The sequence below is a fragment of the Felis catus genome, chromosome D1 (genome assembly GCF_018350175.1).
Source record: "Felis catus isolate Fca126 chromosome D1, F.catus_Fca126_mat1.0, whole genome shotgun sequence".
Lineage (NCBI taxonomy): Eukaryota > Metazoa > Chordata > Mammalia > Carnivora > Felidae > Felis > Felis catus.
In genome coordinates, this window is record NC_058377.1 from 16,877,641 (window position 1) to 16,886,782 (window position 9,142).

Consider the following 9,142-nt stretch of genomic DNA (forward strand, 5'->3'; position numbering starts at 1 on the left):
CCAGCTCATGTGCTCTCTCTCTCTCTCTCTCTCTCATCAAAAATAAATACATATTAAAAAAAAGTTTTGTGGTTTTAGCCCTTATAGATAGGTTGTTGATGCATTTTGAATTAATTTTTGCATATGGTATGGCACAGGGATCCAATTTCATTTTTTTGCATGTGGATATCTAGTTGTCATGCCACCATATGTGGAAGAAAATATTTTCCCCCACTGACTGCTCTTGGCACCCCTGTTGAAAATCAACTGGCCGTAGATGTATGAGTTTATTTCTGGACTCTCAATTCTATTCCATTGGTCTGTATATCTGTCTTTATGCCAGTACCACACTGTTTTTATTACTGTAACTTTGTGTAAGTATTGAAACAGGGAGACGTAAGTCTCCTAGCCTGCCTTTTATTCATTTTTGACTAGTTTTACAATTTGTATAAATGGAATCGTATACCATGTGCTCATATGATATGTTTGTTTTCTTCTACTTAATATAATTTTGAGAGCTACCTTGTAAAGTTAAGTTAAAAAAACCTCTTAAATAAATAACACATTGAAATGATTTAAGATTTTATTTTATTAAAAACATTTTTTTAAATGTTTTTATTTATTTTTGAGACAGAGAGAGACAGAGCATGAGCAGGGAAGGGGCAGAGAGAGAGGGAGACACAGAATCTGAAGCAGGCTCCAGGCTCTGAGCTGTCAGCACAGAGCCCAACGCGGGGCTCGAACTCACAGATTGTGAGATCATGACCTGAGCCGGAGTCGGATGCTCAACCGACTGAGCCACCCAGGCGCCCCTAAGATTTTATTTTTAAGTAATCTCTACATTCAACATCAGGCTTGAACTCATGACCCCAAGGTCAAGAGTCATACACTCTACCGACTGAGCCAGCTAGGCACCCCACACACGGAAATGATTTAACACATTCAAAGTGTGGGGGGTGCCTCGGTGGCTCAGTCAGTTAAGCATTGGACTCTTGATTTTGTCTCAGGTTATGATCTCACAATTGTGGGATTAAGCCCCATGGTGGGCTCAGAGCACAGCTCAGAGCCTGCTTGAGATCCTATCTCCCTCTGTCTCTGCCCCTCCCTGTTCAAGCTCTCTGTCTCTCAAAATGAATAAATAATAAATAATTAATAATTAATAAATAGACTAAGAACCCCCACAACATTCAAATAGGATGACAAGCTTAAAGTGAAAAGCTGGCTGTCTCCCAGTCCAGTTCTCCACCTCCCTTCCCCAGAGACACTCAGTGTTACCAGTCTACTGAGCATTTATGGAGAGAAGTTTTAGGCATAAAGAGGTCTTGGATTATATACTATCCCCCACCCCTCCACAGAGAAGGTAGCCCATGCTACAGATGGAAGAGAACACTTCATTAGAACTTTCTAGTTCTTTCCTTGGCTTACCTTCTCCCCGTCCCCATTGCCAGGGTTCAGTCCATTTTATGAGTACAGGGCTGTTACTTTGTAGACTGTAACTCCGTTTTTCTGGTGTTTCCTCATAATTAGAGTCAGCTTATGCACTTTGGGCAGTAATAACGCAGAAGTGATGTGCCAATCTCAGCCCGCTATCTCAGGAGGCGCCTCATGTCAAGTTTGCGCCATTACTGGTGAAATAAATTTTGATCACTTGGTGAAGGTGGAGCCTGCCAGGTTTCTCCACTGCAGAATCATCAGGGTTTTGTTTGTTTGTTTGTTTGTTTTTTTGTAAGTAAGAAGTTATCTTTGGGGAGATTCTTTGAGACAATGCATATGTTGCTACTCATCAAATATTCACTTAAAGGTTTTAACATCCATCGATGATTTTTGCCTGAATTGGTGATGATTGGGAAGTGATGCGTATGAATTTTATTTGCACCGTCCTTGAGCTCTGCTGAACCCAAGAGTCAGGCTAGGTCAGTAGTGCTGTGAGGTGCCTCTTACAGGGTTTCTGCATATCTGTGGCTCCGGAAGTCCTGCCTGCTGTCTCCACAAGGCTCAGCTTGTAGTCCAGGGGAAGGGTGAAGACCCAAAAAGAGTGAGAGGTGTGAGGCACAGAGTGACAATGTCAGATTCACTGAACTTGCCTCCATGCCCCTACTTCTGGCTCCAGAGAAGTCAGAGGGGCCATCGGTAAGGTTGGGGCCATTGAGGCTTGATCTCATGATCCTGAGATCATGACCTGAGCCAAATCAAGAGTCGGGTGCTTAACAGACTGAGCCATCCAGGTGCCGCTAGATCGTCAGTTTTGAAACCAAATTTGGACTCTCTGCTCTGGAACCCCAATTTCTTGAGCAAATCATCCTCTGAAATGTATCCTAGAGTTAAGGGCTGTTCTTAAATGCCTTGATGAGGATATGTCACTGGGAGAAGGTGTAGCTGGTATGAAACCCGCTTGCTTCTCTACCTCGGATCTCCTCTTCATGATGACCTTGTTGTGGCCTTGGCTTGATTCTGAGGCATCTGCAGGATCCGGTCTTCTCTGAAGTAGGTGTCTGGCTCTTTGATTCTAAAGCCAAATTCGGATTCAGACTCTTCAGTGTTGCTTTCTAAAGCAAGTTTTTGTTTGGAAGCATAATTGAGGTAAGATTTTTGGCTGGATGCGTGGATGAGAATTTTTAATGGATCCTCTGTGAATTTGGTGCAACTGTACCTACTATGTGTAGCCAGAATCTTGTTTGGAGAGTTGTCTCAGGGCATATTGGAGGAGAGTCCTGGAGTCCACTCTAGGATATGACCAGCTAGATTGATCTTGTAAAATTGCAGATCTCACTAGTCCTGTGCCCTATCAAAGACAACTACCCAATACCTACAGCATCCCCAACTTTATACTGCCAACCCCTGGGATCTGTGAATCCATGCAAACACTACCCAAACAATGTCATTTTGATCTTTATTTAGCATGAAAAATATGAGACGTGAATAATTTATGTGAGGTCAGTATAGCTAATAATACAAACAATATAGCTAATGTACAAACAATATAGCTAATAATACAAACTTATGATGGATTCTTGGATTTGTCACAGTTTTTGTATCTGTGGATTCTAGAAATGTTGACTTTTCTTGGTGGGATATTCAGAATATTTTGCCATTGAAAAAGGACAGTGGAGGGGCGCCTGGGTGGCGCAGTTGGTTAAGCGTCCGACTTCAGCCAGGTCACGATCTCGCGGTCTGTGAGTTCGAGCCCCGCGTCAGGCTCTGGGCTGACGGCTCGGAGCCTGGAGCCTGTTTCCGATTCTGTGTCTCCCTCTCTCTGCCCCTCCCCCGTTCATACTCTGTCTCTCTCTGTCCCCCCCCCCCCAAAAAAAACCAAAAACGTTGAAAAAAAAGAAAAAGGACAGTGGAATATTACTCAGTGATAAAAAAGATTATCAAGCCAAGAAAAGACACGGAGGAACCTTACATGCATGTTGTCAAGTGAAAGAAGCCAATCTAAAAAGGCCACCTAGCATAGGACAACTCTATGACATTCTGGGAAAGGCAAAACTACGGAGACAATAAAAAGATCACTGGTTTCCAGGGGTTGGTGCATAGGTGGAACACAGAGGATTTTTAGGGCAGTGTAACTATTGTTTGACATTATAGTGCTGGATACATGTCATTGTACATCTGTCAGAACCCGTAGAATGTACCCAAGAGTGAACCCTAATGTAAACTATGGGTTTTAGGTGATAATGATGTGTCAGCGTAGGTTCATCCATTGTGACAAATGTGCTACTCTGGGGTGAGAAGTTGATAATGAGGTGGGGGTGGGGAGGTTCTGAGTGTTTAGTCGTGGGGAGGGAGTATATGGAAATTGTTTCTTTTCAACTTTGCTCTGAACCTAAAACTGCTTTAAAAAATAAACTCCATTAAAAAAAAAAAAGGATTCATACATTTTTTTTTTTAATTTTTTTTTTTCAACGTTTATTTATTTTTGGGACAGAGAGAGACAGAGCATGAACGGGGGAGGGGCAGAGAGAGAGGGAGACACAGAATCGGAAACAGGCTCCAGGCTCTGAGCCATCAGCCCAGAGCCTGACGCGGGGCTCGAACTCACGGACCGCGAGATCGTGACCTGGTTGAAGTCGGACGCTTAACTGACTGCGCCACCCAGGCGCCCCTGGATTCATACATTTTTAAAATGTTGGGCACCTCCTAGCCTTTTGGATAAAAATCCAAACTCCTTTATGTGCTGGGCCCTCCACTGTTGGGCTTGTGCGCCTTTTCTGGCTTCATCCCCTACCCTGTTCCCCCCTTCCAGCAGGACGGGCTGTGTTCTGACCACATACATCCTCTTGCTGGCCACCTTCTTGCTTTGTGCCTTCATCACCCCCTCTCCTGCAGGGCTTGTCTTTCTCCTCGTCCTCTGCCTGGTGAGATCCTACAGGTCCTTAGGCTCAGCTCAGATGTCTTGCCCGTGGTGAGCCTTCTTTGGTGCATTCAATTCCAGGCAGAACTGTCACCACCCAAACCCTCCATGACTGCACTTTTAGAGCAAGGTTTCTGGTGGATGCAACTGCTTAGGAGTCTAGTCATTTATCTATGATTTATGTTTCTTTTTCTGCAGTCACACTTTTCTTTTATTCAAAGGATGAGCGTGGCATGGAGTATATAATGGCTAATTTCTTTCTTTTTTTTTTATAATGTTTGTTTATTTTGAGAGAGACAGAGAGAGGGAGAGCACATATGAGTTGGGGAAGGGCAGAGAGGCAGAGAGGAGAGAGAGAATGTCAGGCAACGCTGGGCTCGATCCCACGACCGTGAGATCGTGACCTGAGCTGAAATCGAGAGTCAGGTGCTTAACTGACTGAGCCACCCAGGCACCCCTGTGATGGTTAATTTCATGTGTCAATTTGACTGGGCCAGGAGATGCTCAGATAGCTGGTTACACAAGATTTCTAGGTGCATCTGTGACATTGTTTCCAGAAGAAATTAGCCTTTGAGTTGGTGAGCTCAGTAAAGCAGATGGCCCTCCCAGAAGTGGGTGCCCTTATAACAAAGACCTGACAACATGAAAATGACTTTGCGACTGGAAGGGTTTTGAAGCACATGCGGGACCCATACTGCTGCCACAGGGAGTCTGGAAAGCATTTCTAGGGGAAGCTCAGGAAGAGGAGAGCTTCAGAGAAAATGTCTTTTTAGAGGGTATAAAAACCATCAAGCGCAGAATGTTGGTAGAAATGTGAATGGTAAAGGCCGTTCTGATGAGGTCTTGGATGGAGATGAGGGACAGGTTACGTGACGGTGGAGAAAAGGCTGTCCTTGTTATAAAGCAGAGAAGTTGGCTCAGTTGTGTTTGTGTTCTAGTGTTCTCCAGAAGGTAGGACTTGGTTACATTGAAATTGGATATTTAACTAAGGAGATTTCTTAACAAAGGGGTGGCTTGGTTCCTCCTGACTGCTTCTAGTAAAGTGCAAGGAGAGAGAAAAGGATTGAAGATTGTCCAGAATTGTGAACCAAAAAGGAACCAAAACAAAGATTTGGAAGATTCTGTCCATACTGTGAAAAAAGAGTGTGTTCAGAAGAGAACAGTGAGGCTGTGGCCGACTGACCAATTGATAAGGAGAGCAGTGTGACTGTGAACGAGGCATTGAATCAGCCATCTCAACAGAGTCCCAGATGGGATTATACTGGTGGAAACAGTGTCAGCTGGGACTGTGTGCTGTCCTTCATGATAAGGGAAGAAGGATCTTGAAGGTGAGTGAGAGTCATCAGGGCCACTGCCTAGCTTTCAACAGGGCTGAGGGCTGCCCAGCAGGCTCTGGGGGTGTGACCCCCAGTTGGCAGAGGTCCTCAGCAGAGGTGGCACCCCACCAAGCCATGGGGGTGACGTTGCCCACCCCCCCCCCCACCCCCCAGTGGGTCTGGAAGGCAGAGCATCTATCCACAGAGGATTGTTTTCCAGCCTTAAGATCTCATGGAGTTTGTCCTGTGGGTTTTGGACTTGCTTGAGACCTGTCGCCCCTTCCTTCTCTCCTGTTCCTCCCTTTTGGAGAGGGAATGTCTGTCCTCTGCCTGTGCCATTATTGTACTTTGGGGGCACGTAACTTGCTTGGGTTCACAGGCTCGCAGGTGGAGAGCAGTCTGCCTGGGGATGGAGCTTAGCTCCAGCGTCACCCACATCTGACTTAGATGATAATTAGATGAGACTGAATGCCTTTAAAGAGTTGACACTGGAAGGAATGAGTTTGGGGGTCCGCTGGGAAGAAATGAATGCATTTTGTATGTGAGAAGGGCATGCATCTGGGCGGGGCAGGGGTAGAGTGCCCTGTACTGACTGACTGTGTCCTCCATATTCCTACGTTGACAATCTCCAGTCGTGATGGTGTCAGGAGGTGGGGCCTTTGGGAAGTGATTAGGTCATGAGGGTGGAGCCCCCTTGTTCCAGTGACCTTGTATGAAGAGACCCGAGCGCTTGCTTCCTCCTTGCCCTGTCTGCCACGTGAAGATTCAGTGAGCAGCTGACACAGCTACGATGTGGCCCTGCTTTAGGAGACGGGGACATATGGAGGCACAGGCAGTCTAGGTTTGCTTCCTGGCTCTGAAGAATGAGCGTGCCAGAGCTGATGAGGGAGCTCCAGAGGTGTGGTTCCTGCAAGACTTTCTTCTGTTCACTCGGCTGCTTCCTTCCAGCTGGACCTCCTCACCCAGCACTTGGCATGCCCTCAGGAAGGAAGCTGGGTCTGCGCAGGGCAGGAGGGGGGAGGGCGTGGTGGCCCGGGAGCTTAGCCCTTGGCAACTGGTATGTCCCCCTCAGACCTGAAGACAGATGCTTTCTTTCCTCTAGGGCAGTCCCGTTTCCCCTTTTCTCCTCCAGCAACTCTTGGTCCTGTGCATCTCCTGGGCAAGGTCTGTCCTCCCTCCGACCTCATACCATCCTCTGTGAAATGGGCTAATGTCTGATCTGCTGGCCGCGGGAGGAGCATCCAGTGTTGCCTGGATTTATATCTGGAGGCTACACTCCAGGGCATCCCACACGCTGTGTCTTCCGAGAATAAGCCACCTGCCTAGGCTATTTTCAGACACAGCTGCAGTTGAATAAATCATGATCAGGAAGAGGACCGCACTGTGAGCAGAGCCGGCTCTCCAGAGGGCTGGGGGTGTGGCCTGGCCCGGGGCCCTCCCCTGGCTGCTCTGCTCCTCTGCTCAACCACACTTTCTTCCCCTCCCTGGATCCAGCCCAGCTTCTCCCCTGCAGGAGGCTTTCCCCCAGGGACTCCACCTGCCCCCGCTCTGAGGGACTTGACCCAGTACCCATTCCATGCACTTAAAAAACCCCACACCAGTTGAGTAGCTGCCTGGGGTGCAGTGGGGGTGCAGGATACAGGGGTGAATAGGTGTGGTCCTTCACCTCCAGTGGGTCATCCTCCGTGGGCATTTGAAGGCAAGAGCAGAGAGCCACGCGAGAGAAAGCAGTGTCCGTGAGAAGATGAATGTTAGATGGAGTGCAGAAGAGGGAAGCAGTACATCTCATTGGGAAGATTGAGAAGCAGGAGGTGCTGGTTTGGGGTTTTCTCTGTGTATCTTCTTCCGTTCCCATTTTCCTTTCCTCCGCTCATCTCTCAAGCACGCTGTTCCGCACCAGGCACTCTGCTAGGTGCCAGGGGAAACAGGTGCGCTGGTGTTAGTTCGTTAACTCAGATGCAAGAAATGATACATTTCTTTATTTTCTCTAAGCTGACTTAGACTCCAGGCACCAACTCTGCTGGGTTGGTGGGAAATGCACCTTTGTCGTCCTAGAGCCTCCCGACCCCAGCTTGTGCAAAGGCCCAGGCCGCACAAGGAGCCGTGGCACTAGGTGGCAGCTGTGGGTCTGCTCTCTGCTCTCTGTGTTGCTGAGCCTCCCTCGGCCTGTTCTGCCGAGCCCCTGGGGCTCAGGCTCAGCTACAGGAATCCCGTGCCTGGTCACCTGCTAGGAAGCTGCTGGGGGGGGGGGGGGGTAGGCGGGGAAGGACAGGTTCCTCCCCTCTGTCCCTCTGGCTCAGGGGAATCTCTTTTTTGTTCACAAGACTCTCTTTCTTCCTGGGCTTCCAAGCCTGTCTTCTCTCCCTCAAGGACATTCACTCAGGGGAAAACAGAAGGCAGGAAGAAAAATGTATTAGTGTTATGGGCTGAATTTTGTCCCCTCAAGGTTCCTGTGTTGAAGTCCTAACCTTTAGTCTCTGAATGGCTTCAAAGAGGTAATTACGTTAAGATGAAGTCTTCAGGATGGGCCCTAATCCAGTATGACTTGTGTCCTCCTAAGAAGAGATTTGGGTACAGATGTGCACAAATGGAAGGCCATGTGAAAACACAGTATGGCCATCTACAAGGCCAGGAGAGCAGCCTTGGAAGAAACCAACCCTGCTGATACTTGGACTCCCAGCCTGCAGAACACGCGAGAAAATAAATTTCTGTTCTTTAGGCCACCCAGTTGGTGACATTTTCTTATGGCAGCCCCAGCAAACTAATGGTTAGGATATATGTTTGGTTGCTATAATAAAAGAACCCCCGATACATTGACTTAAACAAGACGGAAGTTAATTTTTATCTCATGAACCAGTCTGAATGTGGGCTTTGTAGCTGACGGGGCTGGGGATTCACACTTCTGACTTGAGGCTCTCTCCCCCGCTGGGATGTTGTTCTCATCTTCGAGATCCCAGAGAGCTTCCCACTATGTCCCTAGGTCCATCTCTGGCCAGCAGGAAGGGGAAAAAGGGAAAAAGGACAGCAGCGTCCTTTCCGTTTAAGGGCAAGAACTAAAAGGTGTGGAATCACTTCTGCTCGCATGTTCATGCACTGAATTTGGTCACACGGCCACATGTAATGGCGAGGGAGGTTGGCAGATGTCTTTACTCTGGATGTCTGTGTGCACAGCTAGACTCTGAGGTTCAGCTACTACAAGAATAAGAGGATAATGACTACTGAAGGACAGTCTCTGCCCTTCCAGAAGCAAGGAAGAACAGGAATGGTCAGTCTACTGGAATAGAGGAAGGGGGAAGGGGAAAATGGCAAGGAGGATCTAAAAAATTTATATCAAAATTACCTGCCACATGGAGAATAGTAAGACCTGGGCAGAGTCTGCCCTCAGGTTGTTCCCAAAGGCTCAACATTTCTAGAAAAGAGTCTTTAGAAATAAGCAATTACAGGGACGCCTCAGTGGCTCAGACAGTTAAGCGTCTGACTCTTGATTTTGGCCCAG